Source organism: Mustela putorius, unplaced genomic scaffold, assembly GCF_011764305.1.
Source record: "Mustela putorius furo isolate JIRA1106 unplaced genomic scaffold, ASM1176430v1.1 tig00003853_pilon_pilon_pilon, whole genome shotgun sequence".
In the NCBI taxonomy this organism is placed as follows: Eukaryota; Metazoa; Chordata; class Mammalia; order Carnivora; family Mustelidae; genus Mustela; species Mustela putorius.
Window position 1 is genome coordinate 44,680,195 of NW_025422005.1, and position 24,808 is coordinate 44,705,002.

The 24,808-nt window shown below is 37.5% G+C and overlaps 1 long non-coding RNA gene across 3 annotated transcripts in view; it reads right to left on the bottom strand.

Annotated features, from left to right (window-relative positions):
• The window catches only part of LOC106005672, an 86,754-nt gene that overhangs the window by 31,592 nt on the left and 30,354 nt on the right, over positions 1–24,808 (bottom strand). Inside the window, exon 3 of one of the 3 annotated variants that reach the window (XR_001179207.2) lies at positions 13,626–13,755. The exons of the other annotated variants lie outside the window; for them this stretch is intronic. This is a non-coding gene — a long non-coding RNA (uncharacterized LOC106005672). The remainder of the gene's footprint in view (positions 1–13,625; positions 13,756–24,808) is intronic. 3 annotated transcript variants of the gene reach the window in all.

Genomic DNA, 24,808 nt, shown 5'->3' on the forward strand with positions numbered 1-24,808 from the left:
GCGACATTTAGTATATTCACAGTGTTGTGCAACCACTACCACTCTCTAGTTTAAGAACATTGTCATCACCCCAAAAAGAACCACATACCCATTAAACAGTCACTCTCTGTTCCCTCTGCCTCCAGTCCCTGACAATCACAAATCTGCTTTCTGTCTCTATAGACTTGCCAATTCTGGATACTTCATATAAATGAAAGCATCACCACATTGTTTGGGTTTTTGTTTTTTTTTAAAGATTTATTATTTACTTATTTATTACTTTAGAAAGAGCGAGAAAGAGCAGGAGGGGCAGAGGGAGGAGGGGAGAATCTCAGGCAGACTTCCTGGTGAGCATGGAGTCCAACATGGGGCTCCTTTCCACAACCCTGTGATCATAACCTGAGCTGAAACCAAGAGCCAGCCACTCAACAGCCACCAGGTGCCCTATCACCAAGTTGTTTTCCTGCTATCTATAACAGTGTCTATATCTCTATATCTAGACTTACCTTTATCACTTCTTAACCCATGGCTTAACAGAGTGCAAGGGTTCTTCTACCTGCCTTGCATATAGAAGATATGGAATAAAGGCTTACTGAAATGAAAGAGTATTCTTTTTAACTTATCATATCAAATATACACACAAAATATATTTTTTAGTTCTGAAAGCACGGATTTTGCTATCTTATTCTAGAAGGAAATTGAACCAAAAAATGCAGGACATCTAATACATCCATTTGTGTCTTTCCAAAAGTAATTTTACAACTAAAGGAAACTATGGTTCTGGAAAATATAATAAGATATTATGCTAGTAGACAATTGCCACAATTAAAGACATCTCTTAGCTTCCTACAAACCAATATTTTAAAAAAAAATGTATATGCATTATAAACAGTGATAATTTTCCTGTAATGCTTGTAAAAGAGATTTGTAATTTATTTATTCATTTCTAAATATTTACAAATAATGAACTTATGTTAAAAACTACTTCATAATATGGGCATAAAGATGAATAGTTTTTGGACCTACTTTCCAGAGATTAAAGTTCGTATCTTTTTTATAAGGACACTCATGATGAGGTATCTGCTCATGCTTAGAAAAATGCCACACTTAGGAGTCTATGCATGAACCCGTTGGAGCTATTTATTTACTCAGAGATCAGATTTCTATTCTATAAGCTTGTCAGTCAAGCCACAATTCAAAGTAATTCCAGAGCAGCAAGTGGGCCGAGCCAAGCAATTTTGAAAATACCCACTTTCAATCACAGCGGTGGGTGTAGTTTGAAAATGGGTTTCTAGGAAGGTTGGTCTGAACCACAGGTCAAGCAGAGTGACCTGTGATCATTTATATATAGGCACTATGATCATTTGTCATTATTTCACACCACCTGGCAAAGATTGAGTCCCAAATAGCCCACCTGTTAGACATTATATTTTGATCAAAAATCAGATCACATAGACTGATGCTTGACTGGAAAATTTACCCATGAGTCTGCAAAAATGGGAGTATGGTTAAAGTTATTTTCTGTGTTTGTAAAATACAGACCTTCCTTTTCTGTAGCTTGGCAGAACACAAACTTAATGGAAGGTTCTCGTGGGAAACTCTGATTTGTTAAGCATTTGATGTTAGCTAAAAGCACTCTGCGTCAATTCAGAGGAGCCGAAACTGCCCAAATTAGAGTTTCTGGTGTAGTTAGGAACAATGGCAAGGTTATTTTAGGGAAGATGGTCTGTAAGGTTTCCTGATTATTTTGTCAGCACATCACTCCAACCTCAGGGTTGGATTAATTAAGGCCCTCCATGTATACTCACCCTCCCACCCTGAGAAAGATGCTAAAGGTCAAAGCCACTAAAACCACAGAGGCCTCTATGACATCCTATTTTAGTGTTAGAATTCCAAGAAGGCTTTTGTTAAAATAAACACCAAGAGATTTTAAATAAACTAAGCTGATTATTAGCTGACAGGCTTTTTTCTTTCTCTTAAGAGTGATCCACTGAAACTCAATTCATATATATATCCATTCATTTGACAAATATTTACTGAGCACCTACTAAGTGGCAGTCACTTTATTTGGGCCTAGAAATTCAATAAGAAATATGGAAAAGTTCAGGGCATTTAAGAAGAGTACATCTTACCAGGCACATACCCTAACCGTAACCCTCCTCTCCCCCACAAAAGAAGAAGCAGCAGCAGCTTACAACGCAGTCATGCACTTATTTAGTCATTCATAACCTATTTGGGGAATGTATATTATGTTCCAGGCATTGTTAAGCTAATTAGAATGTATCACTGAGCGAAATATAACAAGTCCTTACAAAGCCTATGTTCTAGTAGGAAGAGTCAGACAATAAATAATAAATGTAATTAGTAACTAAAATATATAGTATGTTAGAAGATGACAAGTGCCATGGAATTAAAACAAGGTGGTCAGGAGAATGATACTGAATAAAGCAGTCAAGGTTGGGCTCATTAAACATCTATCATCTGAGCAAAGACTCGTAGGAGTTGGGGGAGTGGGCCATGCTGACAAGTAGCAGAGAGCATTCCAAGCAATGGGAATTGCCAGTGGAAAAGTCCTATGACAGAAGCAATCCCGCTATATTTGAGGAGAAGCAACGAGGCCAGGGTGGCCAGAGTAGAGCGAGCAAGACAGAAAGTGGTAGGAAATGGGATTAGAAAGTGATCAGGGCCAGGTAGAAGATTGAAAGGAGAGGTTGTAGTTCATCAAAGTGTATAAGCCACTGAAAAGAATGGGGACTTTTATTTTGCCTAAAATAGAAGACTGAAGAGGGTTTCATCTGATTTCTACTTTTAAGTAGAAAAATCTATCTTCCATGTTGGGAATAGATGTTAAGGGCTATCAAGGATCAAGGCATAGAGAACTATTAGGAAACTGTTAGGGGAAATCTTAACTAGGGATCCGGATAGTTTAGACCAGAATGGTAGCAGTGAAGGTGGTGAGAAATAATCAGGTTCTAGAAATATTTTGAAGGTAGAGCTAACAGATTTCCTGACAGATTGAATGTGAGATGGGAAATAAAGACACAGGCCTTCATTCATTCAACCACTCTTTCATTCCTTGATGTATTCTTTCACTCACCTACTAATTTACTAAAAAAAAAAAAAAAAAAAAAAAAAGCAACTGAACTCTTGTGTGCCAACTACTGATGAACTGAAGAGAATGTAGACTCAATCTCCACTCTCGAGACATTCACGTTTTAATAGAGAGGACAGGCTTATAAACAAAATATGCTATAATAGACATATGCAACCAAAGAGAGAATGATTATTTCTGCTTAGGAGAATTTTGATACAAAGGAAGAGACATTGGAGTCAGGTCTTAAAGAAGCAGTGAGCATTTGCCAGTTGGTTGATTTGGGAAAGCCATCCCAGGCAGAGGGAACTATACACACAGAGACAGGAGACAATTTCACAAATTTTTAAAACTAAAAGTTTGGAGTGGCTGGTACACAAGGGGCAAAGGTGAGGATGTTAAGCACAAAGGTTGGAGAGGGACAAGTTATCTGATTTCAAATGATCTCAGACTCAGGCTAAGTATGGTGGCCATTTTCTTCTTAGTGATAAGAAGTCACTAGGGGGTTAAAAAATGGAGTGACATAGGCAGATTTGTGTTTTAGCAAAAATACTAATTCAGTAGGACAGAGCCAATAGGAGATAGATGAGAGATAGATACAAAAATAGATGATAGATCAATGTTATATGTCTATACCCATATCTTTAGATAGATATATATACACACACATGTGTAATGTACTATAATAGACATATGGAACCATATGGTTTAAATGAGACAACTTCTGGCAAGATTTACCATAGTGCCTAAAACTTACTGCATACTTGATAAATATTAATTACAATCAAGTAACTAAAATAAAAGGCTGAATACGGTTAGTATATTAATGTATATAATATATATTAAATATATTTAATATCTAATATATATTATATTTACATGTGTGTATATGTATGTATATATATATATAAAAAATACAATAACACAAATGTAATTGTAGAAATGAGGGAAAGTTGAAGAGATACCAAAGAAAATGACAATCTTTTTTCAAGCTCCTCTTGTCTACCATATCTTTCCCCACTTCCAATGCTATGAATATCTTCTAATTTGACACCAAACCCAGATAATTTCTTCCAGCAACCCTTTCACCCAGGCTGAGCAGGGCCCACCTCTCTTAAGCCACCATTTCACTCTGCCATTGCATTGCCCCATACAATGAGGGGGTCAGGATGGTGTACCTTTGCCATATGGATATGCTCTGCCCATGTCTGACTCTTCATCTAGACTGGAGCTCCTCAAGAATAGGATGTGAGTTATCTCTTCATCTTTGTATCCTCAGGGCATCACCATGTTTGATATGAGCCTAGAAACCCTTAAATATCTGTTGACCTGAACTGACATCAAACTTCATCATAGGCCTGATGGTTTCTAAAATTCTGAAATGAAGGCTGGGTGACAGGGCATTCCAAATAGGCTCTGGCGATGAACCAAAGTGTGGCAGAGGAATGGGTGGTGTGTGTGGAGGAGGGAGTGCAGAAAGATGGTGTGTAGTGGTGTGTAGTCAGAGTATAACATGTGTAACAGGGTGGCCTATGAAATAAGGGTGGGTGGAGGTGATGGTTAAGAAGTTATACCTTTAGAAAATGATCATGTATTGTAGGGTTGGACCAAAGAGTGGCATGATCCAAGCTGTGTTTGGAGAAGAACCTGGAGGACTGGAATGAGAGTGGACACAGGGAGATGAGTTGCAGAAAAAGCTGCCCAAGCAGAAATAAGAGACACCTGTTAAAGTATGTCAACAGACATCAGATCTGGTACAAATTAGCTGGCCCTTTCTCAAAAATTGTTGTAAGAGCTATAAGGGCAGACTGAGAATGTTTCTTGGAGCCTCATTCATTTTGTTCCATCAAGTTTTGCAATTGTCACTGTTTACTGTCCTCTTCTAAAAACAGCAGTGTGGGATAGATGAGACCACTGGATTTTTCTCATTCTGTTTAATAACTGTTTTCCATGAAAGACCAGAAATTACTCTTGTGTTTTTTCTTACTCTTTTCTAAAATGACAAAGACAATACTCTGTTTTTAGTCATCAGAGAATGCCCTGCTGCTATTAGTCTGTGTGAACAATTTATTAAAGCTTGGAATTCAGTGTGCAGGGAATTGTTTAAATGATCTTGGGGCATCATATCCTCCCTTGGTGTCTTGCCAAAGGAAAGAATTCAAGAAATATTTGTTGAAAGAATAAGTTAACAGTTCATTGCAACATTCACTGCAGTAGTTTCTGACTGGATTTTGACTTAAGAGTCCTGTTTTCCATGGCTCCCTATTTACGTGTTGGGGTCTACCATCTAGACTATATGGCTTCTGGCCCAGTTCTAACATTGAACCTGTCTCTTTCCATTTTCTGTGCTGAGCCAGAAAGGAGGGGAACTGAATCATGCCCAAGATGGGACTATACATGCAGGCAATGCCCAGGAATTGGGAATGGTTGTTAGGGCTGAAAGGCTGCTCTTTGTGGTTGATTTCATGAGTGCCATTCATATTACAGACTGTGTGATTACAACTGTATGGTCACCATTCCAGTATTTGATGATCAAAGTAACACAAATCAATAGAGATAGAGTAGATCTGAACAAAATGAACAAGCTGATCTTTATCTATAGTGGATCCAACAATGTAAAAAATTATATTCTGTCCACAAGAAGCATTTAGGAAATACAGCAACCAAAAGGTTATAAACATAAACTGTTTCACAACAAATGTCAACAAATAACAAACATTTATATCACTTATGTTTTCTAACTACAATGTGATTACATTATAAGTATAGAATGAAAATGAAGATAAACATGACATGTATTATTTTTATTTTTTATTTGACAAGTGGACATTAAGTATTTTTTAAATCTCCATAGAGGTCAACAATAAGCATTAGTAGAAAGTACAAATAATTAGTTTCAAATTTTTAGTGTTTAACTGTGGTACACATATATTTTGAGATATGTTAATAACTTAAATATTAGAAAATACCAAAAATTCAATAATAATGATAGTATTATGTATTAATATATCAAAAGAATGAAGAGATTATACAGAGTGAGTGAAGATATTTGTACTATGTAAAACCAGGATGACCAGAACTCTTGCCTCTGACTTTGAGGGAATGATAGGTTCCAAAATTACCCTTCTACTGTCAACAAATAGAAAATGAACACGGTACAGGAAATAATGATTTTCAGGCAATTATTTATGATCCCTAAGAGAAAAGAAATAAATCAAATGAGCTCTATGTTCACTCTGGCTTTTAGCTTGGAGGCAATTTCTGGATGAGGGTGTGGGAAAGAGAACCAAGAGAGAGACCAACATATATGTTATGTTGAAAAGGCCAAAATTTCTTTTGGGGAAAACTTTAACAGCTTGGCTTTGTGGGTTAGAATATAAAAAGAGAGAGCTAGGCAGAGAAAGAGCTCCAGAAATCTGCATATGAGTCCTTTTATGTCTTTGGCTAAATACCAATCCACATGCATAGGGAAAAACTCTATGAAACTGTGAAAAGTACATCTTTAGGAGAAAGTAGAATTACTGGGGACTTAGAAGCCAAACAATTTCCAGGGCTCACAAAGCATAAGTAATCATTGGAATTCTCAGCAGGTAGAGAAACCTCATTGAATACACAGGGGATTTAGAGTCATGCCTTATTAGTCATTAGTCATGCTTTATTAAACTAGCCAAAGAGGAAAGACTAATCTAGATTTGTCTTGGAAAAACATAATAAAACAAAACAAGCTTAAAAATAAGCTTCAGAATAATCAAGCCGTTTACCAAGTAACATAACTCTGTCAAAGTAAGTCAAATAGTCCTTAGAGAAATATAGCAAAATCCAGAATTCAACAATGTAAAATTTAAAATATCTAGCATCTAATCAAAGTAATTAGGTAATAGGGCCAGAGAAAAATCTGTCAATAGAAATAAACTCAGAAATAACACAGATGATAGAACTAGCAAACATGAATATTAAAAGAGCTCTTATGAGTTATGTTCAATATGCTCAAAGCATTGAAGAAAAACATGAACACTGTGAGGAAAGATATTTTTAAAAGAACCAAATGTAACTTCTAGAGATAAAAAATATAACATCCATAATAGAATTTTCACTGGATAGGTTTAGCAGAAAGTTAATTTTGTATTTCAGCATAATAAAACATTGTCAATTCTCAAGATTATTTGTCATCATGAGATAACACTACAATAGCTAAAATTTAAAAAGACTAATAATACCAAGTGTTGGTGAGAATGTATAATAATTAGAACTCCCTTAAATTACTGCTATTAATACAAAATGGTACAATGCTTTGGAAAAAATTTTGGTGGTTCCTTAAATACCTAAACATATTGTTACCATACAATATAGTAATTCCACTAAGGTATTTATCTATGAAAAATAAACATATCTGTCATAAAGACTTGTATATAATCACTCATAGAAACCTTGCTCTTCATAGCCCAAAATCTAGGTTGGGGGGGAAGTTACTAAAGATGCAAATACATAAACAAATTGTGGTGTATCCATAAAATGGAATACTAGTTAGCAGTACAAAATAATGAATAATGATAGAGGCAATAATATCGATGAATATCAAAAATATTATACTGAGTAAAAGAAGCCATACACAAGAGTATATACTGCATGATATCATTTATACAAAACTCTACAAACAAGTAAACTATTCTATAGTGACAGAAAGCAAGTCAGTGATTGCTTCAAAGGTTAGGTAAATGTGGGAAACTTGCAAGGTTTCTATGAGTGATTATATACACTAGTATATACAAAGCATTGTACCATTTTGTATTAATAGTAGTAATTGCAGGGGGTGATAGAAATATTTTATATCCCAATTGTTGCAGTGGTTACATGAGTGTGATTAAAACAAAGAAAATTATGTTGTTATACATCCAAGTTTATTTGGGACAGTCCCAGTATAATTATTACTAGTGTATATTTTTATTCTCAAGGTTATGACCCTAAGCATAATAAATAAAGACATGCAGCCAATAGAAAAGTAGACAGGAGATTTGAAGAGGTATTTCATGGTCAATAAGCATAGAAAAAGTAATCAAGGAAGTGTTCATTAATATCCCAATAAAATTCTATTGCATCATTAATATGGCTAAAATTAAAAAGACTGATAAGAGCAAATACTGCTGAAGTTATGCAGAAACTAAAACTCTCATGTACTGCTTGTAGATCAGTAAATTAAGGCAACTACTGATACTACCTTATACTACCTATTCAAACTGAATGGAAACATAGTCTAGACCCATCAATTCCTTTCTAGTCATACATAAATCTGAAATGCAAGAGTACATTAAAATTATTTGTGTAAGAATGTTTATCAAAACATTATTCATAATTGCCCCAAACTAGAAACAACCAAATGCCATAAACAGTCTAATGGGAACATAAATTGTGGATCATTCACATAGTGGAACATATTGTTTAGTAATGGTATGGGAAGCCAGGATAGGGATCATCTTTAGAAAGATGGGAGGAGGAAAAAAAGAGAGAAAGAAAGAAAGGAGGGAGGGGAAGTAACTGGGAAGAGGTATAGGGGTACTTCTAGGATAGAGATAACGTTCTATTCCCTGACCTGGGTTGTGCTTACATAGATATGTTCAGCTTACGATAATTAGTTGAACATTACATTTAAATATGTGTACCTTCTTCATGCATATTTTATACTCATGTAAAAGTTAAATTTAGAAACAGCATATCAGCATTAATACCCTTTATTTCTAATTGTGTTTGTTTGCTGTAAGTCTCTGTTCTTCTAGACCATATCATAAACCACAAAAATAATTCTCTTCAGAAAAAGTCCTATCTAAATCAGTTTCTGACATTATGTCTGGTTACCTGAAACAATCTTTATGATAAAGACAACTAGAAAAGTTGAATTAAATATGGATAAATATATTTTAATGCTTTACTGATACTTCTACATTTGTGTAGAATTGAATTACTTGGAGCTTTTACTAAGAACAATTATACAAGCTAAATAAATACAAAAATTAGCTGTTAAAAAGGCATCAGAAAACCCCTGAAAGTTTTGAAGACTTTGGAGACCAAAATCATGGAACAGAAAAACCACAGAGGAGTGGGGTGGTATCCTCCGTCTGATTTTCCTCTGAGGACATTCTCCAATTCTGGTTTGGGGGTAGGAGTCTAAAGATGTGGGTAAAACACCTTTGAAGGGCCAGAGGAACCAGCAGAACTTTGGGGAAACTCATTCTCAGTTTTCCTCTTGAGATATCTACCAAATTCTGAAACTAAACAAAAAACCCTTGAAAAGCAGACTGGAATCACAGGCCATTTTTCCTTGTTGAAAAGACCAAGAACAGAATTTAAGACCCACCAGGAAGAGAGACACTGGAGGAGGCACTAGGATTTTAGTTGAAAGTTCCAGGGAGATACGTCACAGGAACACAAGCCAACAAAGGTAGTTGTGCACTTTCCAAAATGGCACCCCAGTCTTGACTCAGATCCTGAGTCTGGATTCCGGACTGGATATTGGTAATCATTCCCTATTCTCTTTGCCTAGTACACAAATGGGGAACTATCTCTGGGGAAAAAAATATATTATTAATTGGAGCTTGTATAGTGTGTTATGCACAATTTCTGGCATTCAGTGAAAACTTATTAGACATGCTGTCAGTTAGAACACTGGGTCTGAAAACCAGGGCTGGAAACAAAACAAGCAAATAAAACCCAAGACTCAGATGCATAGGTGATCCAGATACTGGAGTCAATCAGGCAAGGACATGAACTCTAACCAAACATATCCAAAATTACATAAAAAGATAAGTTCTGTGATAGAGAATTTTACCAAGACTCGGGTTCTGTAAATAGACCTTTGAGCTGTCAAAAATGAAGGAATGTGAAGGTGTCAAACATGAAGGGAAAGTCACAGTTGCACTAAATATGGCTATCATTATGGATAAAAGGTTTGGGCAACATTCTGGTGACATTAACTTTCCATTTTAACAATTATCCAATGGGTAAGATCAAGAGATTAAAGTTTGGGATATACTGTGGACTGACTTGTATCCCCCTAAATTCTTATGTTGAAGCCATGTCCTCTCAGTGTGACCATATTTGGAGGTAGGGCTTTTAGGAGGAAATGGAGGTTAAGTGAGGTCATAGGAAGAGGGCCCCAATCTGATATAATTGGTAGCCTTATAAGAATAGGAAAAGAGAGATCATTCTCTCTTCCTTATGTGCAGACAAGATGAGAAGGCAGTCTCATTCTTTCCTATAAGCCAGGAAGAATGTTTTCACCAGAAATCAGCCCTCAATTCACAATCAGAATTGTGAGAAAATAAATTTCTGTTGGTTAAACCTACCCAGTTTGTGGCATTTTGCTATAGTACGAAAGAGAAAGCTAATAGAAGGGGTAGGCAAATTTGGAAATTTAATGGAAATCCACACTAAATCTAAATAAAATTGCAAGTAAAGAAAAGCAAGAAAAAAAAAAAAAGAAAAGAAAAGCAAGGAAACTCTCCTGTGTTGATTCGATTCATAAACCAAAGGGAAAAAAGTCTTTCTAGAGACTGCGAATACAAGTCAATCTTCATACAGATTTTTCAGCCCAAATTGTAGCTACTTTGTAGTATAAAACACCTCATGAAGATAATTTAGTTTGAAATCGCCCTGAGTCATAGGGAACTAAAAACAATTAGCAGAACCACATCCAAATCCTCTCAGAAAAAATAAAACTTCATTCCATGCCACTAAGTACTCCTACAGAAAAAGTTCCAAGGAAAATGTACTTTAAGTAAAAGATAGCAAAAACACAAGGAAACAAAGTACCAAGAATGAAAGTCAACACAAAAAATAGGTGGAAGAATAGGAGCTATAACAACTTCATGTATTGATTGGAACTATTCGATATTTATATAAAATAAGAATATTTTCCCCAAAATTAAAAAAGAGGCTTAAATATGAACTAGGTATAAGCAAATTGGGGTAAAAATGACCAAGCATATTTGGAAAAACACCAAAAATAACTCACAGAAATGGAAAATATAATTACTAAAATTAAACTTTCAATGACTGGTTAAAAGTCACATTATACACAACTGAGGAAATAATTAGTGGACTAGATGACAGAGCCAGAAACTTCCAAAATATGACCCAGAGAGACAAAAAAATAAATACAAAAGGAAAAAATATGAGGGATTATATACACAGACTATATACTGAAAGGTCTAACATATGAATAATCAAAGTTCCAGAAAGAAACAACAGAAAAAAAAGATGCAATTTATATAATGGCTGAGCACTTTTGAGAACTGTGGAGGAATCAGCCAATATATTTTTGGTAGAACAATAAATTTTGGCATGCATTTGGTATAACCTAATAAAGTTAAATATTATTATTTCCTACAACTCACTAACTTTCTCCAATGGTGTATATCTTAGACAAGTTCTTGCACATGTACACTGGGAGACCTGTAGACATACTACTGCTTATGGGGGGGGGGGCTGTTCATAATCATGTGTGATATATATTCATACAACAGAATACCATGCAACAGGAAAAATAAATGTATCATCAGCGATTAATCTTGAAACATTAAAAAGCAACTCAAAAGAACACATATCATATTATTCCATTTTGTAAAGTGCAAAACCATAATCTTTATAGATATCTGTATACAAGATGGTCCCACAGAAAGACAATGCTCTATTATTATGGTATATCTACCCAATATTTGTTCCATAAACATATATACACACTCACTACACACCATGTACTATATATCCACACAGAATTGTTCAAAAACTTGAGACCATACTATGTTTACATAGAGTAAAAAAACATATGTATACACACTATATGTAATATATATGTATGTATGTATATGTATTTGTGTTTGTGTGTGTATACACACACACACACACACACACACACACACACACACTTTTATAATCTGCTTGCTTGGGCACCTGGGTGGCTCAGTTGGTTAAGTAACTGCCTTCAGCTCAGTCATGATTGCAGAGTCCCAGGATTGAGTCCCACATGGGTCTCCCGGCTCCATGGGGAGTCTGCTTCTCTCTCTGACCTTTTACCTTCTCATGCTCTCTCTTACTGTCACTCTGTCAAATAAATAAATAAAATCTTTAAAAAAATAATCTGCTTGCTTCCCTTAGAATAAACTATAAACAGTTTCTCATGTCAAAAAAGTCTATGAATGGTTTTATTGTCCACACAAAATCTAGCATATGGATGTAACAAACTTAACTGATCCTCTACTATTGAACATTTAATTGATTCAAACATTCTTTCAAAATAAGTAGTATGCAATAATGCATACCTTACCCCAAATCTTTATATCACCGTTTATTTCAATATATATTGAAATAGCAGAATGGTTTGTTGAATGGTTATTATACTATAACTGCCACCAGAGAGATAAGGGTAATCATGTTTCTACTAGCTTTTCTAGATATTAAAACTCTATTTAATATTCTACCCATTTGATAAGTAAAAAATGGTATTGAGTTGTCTTAACGTATTCTCCTTTTCTTTCTAGTGAGATTGAAACTTTTCAGGTCTGTATGGGTCTTTCCTATCAGTTATTTTGTAAAGAGCTTGTGTATTTGTTTTGCTTGTTTGTGTATGTGACTTGTATATTTATCTTCTCTATTTTTCTTCTGGAAAGACTGCTTTTCAAAAAAACATCTGTGAAATCTGGGTGTGTATGTGGGCAGTTGCTGAAACTATTGTGCAACAGACTATTTTTTCCAGCATTGCATTTGGTCAGGACTCCATGCCAGGCAGATCATGGAATTGTCACTAGTTGTGTTGGTGCTGCTGCCTCCCCAAGCGCTCTCAACACTTGCTAAGCTATTCCATATGCCCCAGAGCCACTAAGCCCAGATGCTTTCTCCTGTCGTAGGTCAGGGATTGCCAGACTGCAAAAGGTGAGCCAAATCTTGCCTGTCACCTATTTTTGTAAGACCTGCAAATATTTTTAGAAATTTTGTATGACCTAGGGAAACATTTTATTTTATTTTCTGAAAAGACTTAGTTAGTTAGTTAGTTAGTTAGTTACAATAGAGAGAGAGAGGGAGAGGGAGACAGAGAGTGTGTAAGCATGCAGGAAGAGAGGGGCAGAGGGAGAGAGAAACTTTAGCAGACTCTCCATTGAGTATGGAGCCCTACATGTGGCTCTGGGACCCTGAGATCATGACCTGAGCGGAAACCAAGAATCTGTGCCACCCAGGCACCCCTAACAGGACACTTTAAATGTTTGGGGGGGAAAACCAAAAGAAGACTATTTCATGACATGAAAATTATATGTAATTCAATCTCAGTATCCATAAATAAAATGTTACTGGAACACAACTATGCACATTCATTTGCATATCAGCTATGGCTGCTTTCTGCTATAAGGGCAGAGGTGAGTTATTGGTACAGAGACCAATGGTAAGCAAAGCCTACCATTTTTATTATCTGGCCCTTTACAGAAAAAGTTTGCTGGCTGTTATTGTAAAGTGGTAGCTTTGAAATGCATTTAATACTCTAACTTGTCTATTCCCCACTGATAGCTCTCACCTAAGTTAGGGCTGTTACTGGGACTTTGTCAGAATCTCTTTTCCTTACTGTAATGTTGGACATCTTTATCAGGGAGGATGGATTTGAGCATGTCTTCTTTTATTCCAACTCCTGAAATCCCTTGAGGTATCTAGAATATGAAAAGCATCCTCCTTTATTTTGACTTTAATGCACATTTTCATCCATTTTACATTTCTCTGCCCATTTAAATAGTGGTTTGGGAGACATAAATCTTCACTCAAATTACCTGCTTAGTCCAACTCATGGACTTTGAATGGGATTATAACCAGAGTTCACACCCCATAGGATTGACACGGATCCCCTCCCATCCCATGATAATCACTATTGTTTGAGAATTTGTTTGGGAATGGAAAACAATTTAGGAATCAATAATCTAAAATTTAAGTGAAAAAAAAATTAGTCGATACCCTGTTTTTTCCCCAAGTTGATCTATTTCATAAGGGAGAAAGAAAAACATTTTAAAATCACTGGCTAGTAATTGCTTTCATTTCATTGAAAAATCCAACGATCAGCCTAAGAAAAAAAGAAACATTATGCTCTTGGTCCATGGCACTGACTTCCCACTGACTTCAGTAAAATGCAAGTTCTATAGATAGAGTAGTTGGTTCAAGGCAGAACCAGATCAAGGATCATGCCAGAATGAGGCTACCTGGCTTAACAATCTATAAGGAACACTAAAACAAGAACAAGAAAGAAACAAGATCAAGAAAACTGAATCCAAAAGGGTTTATCGCAAAGAAAGCACTAAATGTATCTTAAGGGAATAATTTGATAAGCCATCTGGATCATTCTTGAGTAACAAAACATGGTTACTAAACTTTCTTCTAAGGGTAGTGGGTCCAATTTGCATCTGGACTATTGTTTTGCCAAGAGTTAGGAGAATTAATAGCTATAATACTCTTTCTCATCTTTCTCCCTCGCAGCTTTAAAGACATGTCTTTAAAATAGATACTTATATCTATTTGAGTGGGCAACAACTGTTGACCCACACACCATTCCAGTCTAGGGAAAGGAGATCTCCATACAAGTCTACTGAATGTGTCAGGGGCTTTAACAATGGGGAAAGGGTTTGATGTACTACTGTACCCCATAAGACCATCATACGAAATACTTAAAAGGTAATATTGTTCCTGAGGGATATTTAACAGTGTTACATGAGAAGAATCATGACATGGCCCAATGGGAAATCAATTTTCATTTTCACCCCTTTCTGCAAAATCAATATCTTTCATAACAAGGAGATCATAGGCAGGAAGGAAGTTACCTGCCAGGCAGATATACATTTAGAGGACAGACAAAAAAATGGATTCTGGGAGGTAATATGTAAATCACAAACCCAGCATTTTGAAAAACATGTGGAAGTGAAATTAAAGACGAAGCTTAAAGTCAATCAAGTGCTGCTACAGGGAGTAGAAACTATCACCATGTATGTGTATGTGTGTTCATAGATATATACACAGATAGAGAAAGATAAAGAGACACAGATATAGACATAGTTATTTCATAATAACTAAAATCTAGCAAGATCTATAGACAGGAAGAGGATGAGGATCACAAAAACAAGAACCCACAAAAATTAGCATCCATATTGGACTGGAACGAGGACTATCTAATTTTTTAGTCAAGCTGGCTAATCCTGATCAATTAAGTGTGCAGAAAAAACCAGAAATTGATTTCAGAATTCCATTGAAAAGAGACAGAGATCTGAGAAAAAAGAGGTAGAGGCATTTAGAGTAAGAGATATATCTTTAGATTTGAGTTCATTGGTGGTACATTTTTTAAAAGTTTCATTCAAGTTTGATCAGCTATCTTTTAAAAAATATTTTCATTATCCTCATTATGTCCTAGGTTGAAAGATTCTGTAGAGAACAAATGTCACTTATAGGGTATTATTTAAACAAAGCTTGGTACATCTAGAGCCTAGATTCTCAATGTTTTGATGCTAGATCCTTTTTATGTGATTTCTGAGTGGACATGTCACATGTTTTACTGTGATATTATTGAGATTTAGCATTATATGTCCAAAATAATCACTATATACCTAGGAGAAAAAACAACTTTAAAAAAATGGTTTTTTCTCTTATGACTTAACACTTTGACTCTACTTAATATTCTATATCATTTTCTACCTACCTCCATGTTTTGCTCCAAAATCAGTTTCCACATTTCCACAGGTTCTAACGGGGTAATACATTTGTTAATAGTAAGATTACCACATGAGCCAACTGGACTGTGAAAATCTGGGTTATTTTGATTGTAGAAATATTTGGATCTTACTTCACATCTGCAAAACTTTCTGACATGTTAATATTTGGATAGCTTCTCATGACAGACCATGAAGACCCAACTCCATGAAGACATCAGACTCTGATATTTACAAGTTAGGGAACTCTAGGAAAGTTACTTGACACCTTGAATCTCAGTTTCTCCATCTGTAACATACCTAGCTCAAAGGATGGTCATGAGGATTAAACTAGATCTTCTCTGTGTGATACCTACCACATGCCCACCTGTTCACTGATGTTTCTTGCTAACTTACTCCCTAAAAAGACTGCTTCTTCAAATCCCTGAAACAGGGTTCTGACATGAAAGAATGAATTGCCTGGCAAGGTCAAGTTCCTTCTGGCTTTTACAACCTGTTTTCTGAAACCTCACATGGAGCCTTGAGAATTTGCTCAAATAAATAAATCCCATTTACCATGGATGAGTGACAGGATAATGTTGATCATCTACCTTTTCCTCTCTTGTAGACCATGGTCTCCAGGAGAGAGGCTATAACTATCTATTCCTTTCTATGTATCGAGCAAGTGGCTGCTGCACAATAAGTATTTACTGACTAAGAAAGAGCCATTTTTACCTTATTAATAGACGTTCCATGGCTGTTGATGCCTACTGAGCCTAGCATGCATTCTCTATACCCCCTTGAAACACTAAATATTAAATTACTGACCTATTCTTTCAGAGACTAGTGCTAGAGCCAGATTAGTTTTCCAAAATTCATCCAAGTCTTTCTGTGGCCAATTCTACCCTCTTTCCTCTTCTCATTGACCCCATGTTGCTAAAGCCACACATATCTTTTCATTTTTAAGATTTTTGTATTCATTTATTTGACAGACAGAGATCAAGAAGGCAGAGAGGCAGGCAGAGAGAGAGAGGGAGAAGCAGGCTCCCCGCTGAGCAGAGAGCCCGATGCGAGGCTCCACTCCAGGACCCTGAGATCATGACCTGAGCTGAAGGCAGAGGCTTAACCCATTGAGCCACCCAGGCGCCCCCACACATATCTTTAAACTAAGTTTATTTTCCTTTTTTTTAATAAAATAAAAATTTTTTTTTATAAAATAAAAAAAAGGACTTTATTTATTTATTTGAGAGAGAGAGCAAGCATGAGCAAGGGAAGGGGCAGAGAGAAGAAGAAGCAGACTCCCCACTGCGCAGGGAGCCCAGTGCGGGGCTCCATCCCAGGACCCTGAGATCACGACCTGAGCTGAAGGCAGAAACTTAACTGACTGAGCCACCAAGGCACCACTAAACTGATTTTATTTTAAAGGCATCTCACTTATGCTCTTCACCATCTTTACCATGTAATTGAAGTATTTCTGTATGTAACCCCCCCAATATTAAGTAGAAAGTTCTTTGAGACTATGATTGGATCCTCATTTAAAGCAGTTTTTCAATAAATAATTAGTGGATTTTGACAATAATTTGGCTTGGGGCCCTCAGAGATATTATTCTCTCAGAAGTCACTGATAGATTAGTTCTGAAGTTAGAATTGATTTAGGAGGATTTAGGCCATTTGTGGACAGATGGAAGGGAAGGAGGATTTTAAGGAAAATTTCACAAGCAGAAGAGGAGTATTTGTACAAGATGTTAAGAAAAAAGAAAAGAAAAGAAAACATATTTCTGAGGTCAAATAAAACTGGGTTAAACAAGATTAAATAAATTATTTATTGCAGGACACCTCAAATCCTATCAAATGTCAAATCCTGTGCTATACTGGATTGTGAAATATGCAAAGTTTCCTAACATGTTTGACCATGAAAGCTTTTTTTGTTTGTGTTTTTTGGTCCCCCCCCCCCGAGATTCTAGAAGGATTAGTGGAAAATGCTGCTGTGGGTATGTATCCAGCTCATGATGGCTTCCTGTTGTCTGCTGGGGACAAGTCTTGAAAAGACTAATTAATTCCTTCTGAATGAAATCTTGTAATATCTCCCTTGACCCTTTGTCCTCTCAATTCGCCAAGCATTTTTTTATAGCTAATTAAGCCTTAGGCAAAGTCACTGCTCTAGAATCTTTCCTTCACGTTGTCTGGGTCAGAGCCCTGCCCCAGACTCAAGGTCTAACAGATGGGGACAATCCGTACTACTGAAAACATCACAGTTGCCATTATTCCCCACCTTCATCAACAGGCTTTGTAACTTTTGCTCAATCTAGCCTTACACCTTTAACCTCAACAGAATAATAAATTTCTGGCATTTTACCTGAAGGGTTACAGAGATGTTTTCATTTTCTCTGATTCACTTTTTCAACAAGTATATATTGAATGCCTACTATATGCCGGGCACTGTCTTAGGTGTTTGAGATACATCAATGGACAAAGATTGCTTTGGTACAGCCGACACTCTAGCTGAAGAATGGAGACAGGAAATAAAAATAAACCTTGTAAATAAGCAAATAAGTAGTTAAGTAGGTCATCAAGCATACATACTGTGGGAAAAACAAACCAGATAGTATACAGTAGGATGTCGGTTAAAACCATAAATAAGGTGGTCTTCTTGAGAAGACAGCATTTCAGGAAACTAAGAAGTTGACAGAATGAGACACAGGGGCCATTCCTTTACTGGAGAGACAGAAATATAATTTTAATATATTTTGGCAAGTGACAGAGCAAAGTTCAGGATGCCATGGGAATATGTGTCAGATAATCTGGATATTCTAATCTGGATATTCTGGGATGGCCTTTTGGAGGCTGTAATTCCTGACATGATTTTTAAAGGTGAACAAAAAAGAACACAAAGCTTGTCTTCTTTATTCCTGATAAATTTTCACCTAGATGACAAAGGGACAGCTAGATGAGTAAACTACTCTGGGAGCGTGATTTTAGGCAGAACTGTTCTAAATGTGACCCCCCTCATACAACAGTGAGAGAGGACTATCACCACTTACCGCCTCAGAGCTTCCATCTTTCCCATCTGATATCCAGAGTGAAGAAAAACAAAGTATTTGAAAATGCTTAAAAAATATACTACAGACATTATAGGAGCCTCGATCTTGCAGGTCGGCTTCTAAGGTGATCTCAAGTGACAGTTAATTTGTGGATCTAATATTTTTGCATGCTGTCCTTTCCCAGGGGAGCTGCCATTGGGGGAAAAAAAAAAAAAAAAAAGCTGCCTAGTCAGAAGGAAAGGGAGAGAGAGCCAGACGTGGAATGTCTGCAGGCAGGCCTGCAAAAGGGAGCAAGGGAGGAAGCAAATCTAGTAGTTTTCCATGTAGGTGGCCAACTCCTTGGCCTCAGCGTGTTACCAGTCCTGAGGCTGAAGCTAAATGCTTTGTCAGTGTCTGCCCCTCGTGAAAGAACCACCATGGTGGCCGCAGTGGCCACAGGCTTTGCTGAAAGCCAGCTGGGTTTCAGTGAAAAGAAAGGGCTGTGTCAGACCAAGTTGAGCCCAGCGATGCTCTGAGTGTCAGTCCAAACCTGGGAGCTCTCTGTTTTGCAGTCTGGAGACTCCTCTTGTCCTGAAAGCCTAACCTTCAATTTGAAAATGTTCTCAAAGCTTTCCTCAAAATGAAAATATTTGTTCAAATCCTCAGAATGCAATAAGAAAATATCCTTCTAGCAAAAGCAATGACTTAGCATTTTGGGGTTGGCACAAAAGCAGGAAAACATAGCACAGGGAATCACAGCCGGCTGGCTATTGGCTGGGTTTTGCTTCTAAGGATTAAATCGCCTTATGAACTTGGCTCAACTTCCCTCTTGATGGTTCTTGGATAGTATTCCTGAGACCTAATGTTTTTATGTGCCCTCATTTACTTGAAGTATCTTACATAGACTCACAATATCAGAAAATAAAGAAGAGCAAGTTCCATAACCCCTTTACTCTTGAGATAGGGAAACTGAGGTCTGGAGAGGTTTTAGGACTTATATCCAAGGCCACATAACGAGTACCATAGCTGGGAACAAAACCCAGTCTCCTGACTCTTTCAACTACCACAGATTACCTCCCCCTCCTCCTAGAAATCAGTTTTCTCTTACTACCCTTTTATTCTTCAATCACATGATGAAATTTGCATTCACGCTAGTAATGCTCTTGGCTCAAACTCCAGGAAAACTATTCTCCAGTGTGTACTCTTTAGGGAAACAACATATGAATGAGACACTAGGTGGTCTAAAAGAGGAACTGTAAATGATGACACTTCTTCCAAGTTCTCAGCCTTACAGAGTACTAAAGCCAGCTTGCTTAACCTGTTTCCATATTTGCAAAATAAGGACGATCTGTTTCCATTTAGTGGTTACTGTGTGAAGGATTTGAAATCAATGATGGGGTGAGTGGCTTTGGGAGCTGGGAAAAAAAGAGAAGTGTCTGCCCCCTCCCTGTTTTGCTGTTAGTAGGAATAATAATGCTATACTCTACTAGACCCTTCCCCACATTAAAATCCCACTTCCCTCCTTTCCTTGTACAGTTAAGCCCACTCCTACTTATACAACATGAAGAAGCCATCTTATTTTCAAACCAGGTCCCTGGATTGTGCGATGTTCTCTATGCCACTTAATTCTGTCATTCAACAGACATCTGCATACTGGAGGACTGTGTGAAGTGCTGAGGTCACAAATGGTTTCTTATTCAACATTCACTCAACAAAGACTGGATTGAATCCGTGTCTCCCACATAGGAATTTCTGCGGGGTACTGAGAATACAAAGTTAGTTAAGATGGAAACATGACCTCAAGAAGCATATCCCTAGTGGAAGATGAAAAGATGAATAAATAATATTTAAATAAACTTAATTTATGTCAATAATTATATTGTCACATTTTCCTCTAATAAAAATATGCATGTTATCTAACGTTATCTAAAGTTTCTCCTGAGCATTTGAGCATCAAATGCCGTATTTACAAAACAGAAGGAAGAAAGCTATGATATTAACCTGGATGGTGTTATCCTCATTCTTTTCCTACAGTTTCTACAACACTGGATGAAGAACCACTGCTTTTCAAGCTGCTGCTAACACTCGAGCCTCATTCTTAACCCTGCAGTCCTCCTAACATCTGAAGCTCTGCGATGTTATCTTGCTATTTTATCCACTTTATAGATAGAACTACTAGTTTATCTACTTTCATGACCTCTGAAACATCCCCTCCGAGCTTGGAAGGACATATATCTATAGTATCTGTCACCATGACCTATGGATGATACCATGTTCCACCTGCCAGGGAGGGTCCTTTTAACTTCCTCCATGCTCTTTGCAGTCAACGAGGCTATGCAGAACTGGATTCTAGAATATGAGGTAGCCTCCAAAAAGGTGTGGACCTGGGAGATGGTAGCATGAGTGTGCTTTAGGAACATTGACAGTTCCCTTTAGGATTCAGAATTTTTCCTTCCCCATGCAAATATTAAACAAAGCAATAACAGGAAAAGGGAAATAGGAAAGAAGATGTGGGCAACTACATCTGGTGTTGTGCATTTCATCACTGTGCAGTAGAGAACTTCTAATCCTATAGACTTGCTTTTAATAGAAACCAGATACCTTTAAGGTTTTATCTGTGAGGACATCTTCCAGCATCATAAGAAAATCTCCTACATAACAAGAGACAGGGAGGCAGTAGACTCTGAGCAATGGACTGGTGTTCGCCACAACAAAATAGCTTTAAGACTTAGAAGTCTGGATTTTCAAAAGCCAAGTGGGAGTATTTATGAAGGCACGAGAGGGATAAGAGTAGGACAGACAGCAAGAGCATTCAGCATGAATGTGAATGTCTCCAAAGCCAGACGGTGGGAGAACAGAGTCAGAGATCACATGGTCGAAAAAACCTAGTCCATACTGTTGTGTTAAGAGGTTGAAGTTCCCTAGGCAGACACTACGAGGTAGCTGGACTGTGTGTTGTTTTCCATACCATGTAAATGTGACCCTAGAACCAAAGCAATTTTTCTACTTTTAGACACATCCTTGTAGAACAGGAGTCTAACAGGAAATCATGACTCTTAGACTCTCTTAGTTTTGGCACTTCCAGAAGCAGACCCTCCAGATAAGGATTTGAGTACAAAGGTTTGTTTGGGTTGTGCGGACAACAATGGTAGATAGATAAACGGAGAAGAAAAATAGGGTTGGGGAGGTCAATAAAGGTGTATTTTACTATGACCACTTTATTGTGGTCAATAAAGGTGTATGGTTAAGTCAGCTACCACATCAGAGAACTGAAGTTTAACCTCCTGGCACTTCCAGCTTGCTATGCTGGACCGGGTGGTCTGCTGTCATTCCAAAAATACAGAGATGTGAAACTGGCATCTGGGAGTCTGCTGAGTTGCACTAAATGATACAAGGGGTGTGGTGTTGGGGGGACCAAGATCATCAGCTGTACTTCCAGCCAAGAAGTTTAGGGGGCTGGCTAGTCCCCCATAGTAGAAGGGGGGGAGGCTTCTCTTGTGTCACAGTCATCTGCCCCAGTGGTGAAGCCCACAGGACCCAGAAGAAGCACTGATTCCGCTTTGAGACAGATTTGGGTCTCTAAATGAACCAACTCTCTTCAGACTCAAGCACCTTCAACAATAATTGTAAGCATGTATTAGAGAAGTTAATGCATTTGGACTATGAAGATTTTTCTTGAAAGCTTAGGAATTCCACGCCCAGGGCTTGGGCTGACCTGGCTAACCATAGCACAGTCAAGTGTGGCATAGAGAACACTCTGTCAAATCAGATGGGCACGAGTTGGAATTCGAACACAATTATAGAAGGGATTCAGATTCTCTGAGCCTCAATTTCCTCCTTGTCAAGTGGTAGTTTGGCCAGTTATATTTAAGGATTAGGGAAGCAAAATAGTTCAAACCCAGTCACTACCTGAGGAAAGGAATTCACATGTTTTGGGGATTGCCCTTTGACATTCAGCTCCACCATCTTGCTCCCCCTCCATTTCCACACTCTGACAGCAGCGGCCATTCTGCTGAGACATTTGCTAAGTACCTCCAAGATGAGCAGTCCCCAGCTTAGGGGAGAGACCCTTCCTCTGTGTCCTCAATCTTTATGGGCACTTTTCTTGGGTCCTTTTCCCTGTGCTTCAGGAAGGGAAAACACTTGAGAGCTGAAAGGAGAAACTAGCACTTCCCTAAAGTGTGCACTCTTTCCCCCGTCTTCCTCCACTACGAGGTTGGGAAGGAGGTGATAGTGTTCTTAGCAAGCCCTCTTGAAAGGACACTGTCTCCCGAATTTGATACTTTTCCCTGTTCAAAATGTGAACATGGAATACTTAAAGCACTTCATTCTCATCTTAACTCTTAGTAGTAATTCTGTGAAAATCATGAGAAGACTCATTCTGCACCTAACACTCACTCTATCAAAGATGTGTATCCACACCTATTACCTCATTTGATTCTCAAAATAACTCTGTAAATTTGTAGGGATAATGTGAACCTAATTAATAAAAGAGGAAACAAAGGTTTAAGGAAGATAAGTGACTTACATTAAAAAATTAATGCTAGAGGGGGCACCTGGGTGGCTTAGTCAGTTAAGCGCCTTCCTTTAGCTTGGGTCATGATTCCAGAGTCCTGGAATTGAGCCCTGTGCAGGGGCTCCCTGCTCATCAGGGAGCCTGCATCTCCCTCTCCCACTTCCCCTGCTGTGTTCCCTCTCTAGCTGTCTCTTTCTTTGTATACATCAAATAAACAAATAAAATCTTTTTAAAAATTAGTGCTAGAAGTCAATCTGATCCAGGATTGATCATGGATACCCAGTATCTTAATTCTCAGTGTCCAGTAATTTCTCTGTTAGATCAGACAGTGAGTTCCTGGAGGGCCAAGACCTTATCTTGTTTATTTCTGCATCCTTCTACACCTGACAAAGATAATGTGTGTTCTACAGATATTAACCAAATGGAAGAGCAAATAGAGAAACTTATTTCTAGGCTTTTCATTGGGTCCTAGAATCTCAGACCCAAAAGAGCCATTAAAAGTTATTTAATCAACTCTCTATCTGGTGGTCGAACCCTATCTACAAGTCTGCTTTTCTCCTCAGTATAGCTCTTCAGTCTTTACACCTATGATCATAAGCTCTGAACATTCTCTTCTCTCAGCCAAACACCTTCAGTTAATATAACAATTCCAAAGAGATATAGCCTTGACTCTTTCATGGGCCAGAACTCAGTCATCAACAACAGCAGCATGACTTCTCAGGCACTGTGTTAATTCCTTTACTTCCACTCTCTTATTTAATCCTTACAAGAAACCAATGGAGAAGATGTTATGATTCTTATCCCTACTTTAGGATGGGGAAACTGAGGCTTAGACTACTAGTTAAATTACTTTTCCAGAGTCAAACAGCCAGAAAATAATAGTGTCAAATTTGGATCCCAGGACTGTCTGATTGCAGAGTCTGAGGTTTCACACATGACAGCTCTCAAACACGATCCCTGCTTTGTGGTTTGACCAGGATAGTATACATTGGAGACATTGATCCCCTCGTTCTAGAATACTGCACTTAAGGCTGCCTGCAACATCTAGGAAAACATTCTCATTTATAATGAAAAACAGATTCTTGCTTCTCTGCACTATCCTGAAAATACAGCTTTGCGGCATTCTCCTTTTTCATGTGAGTTTCTCTTTCAGGCACACCCATTCCATGAAGCTATTGGTTTTAAGAAACCAGTACACACATCTCTCACCAGTAAGATCTGATAAGGAGAGTGAAGTGCAAGCACTTTAAGGCAGTTGGCATGTCACTGACATCAGTAAAGGAAGGCTATTTACTGAGAAGATGATTCATGTTTTTTGAATGAAATGGAAATAGATTTTTTTGTACCTTTGCCATCTCTCTCTGCCCTAATCCTGTGCCCACAAGATATTTTTCTAGCGTATCCTCTGAGATCTATAGACATTCTGATTGTAGTATCACTGATTTATTCAATTAGCAGAAGCTTCAGAAGTCATCCAGACTGATTCCCTCACTACATAGAGGGA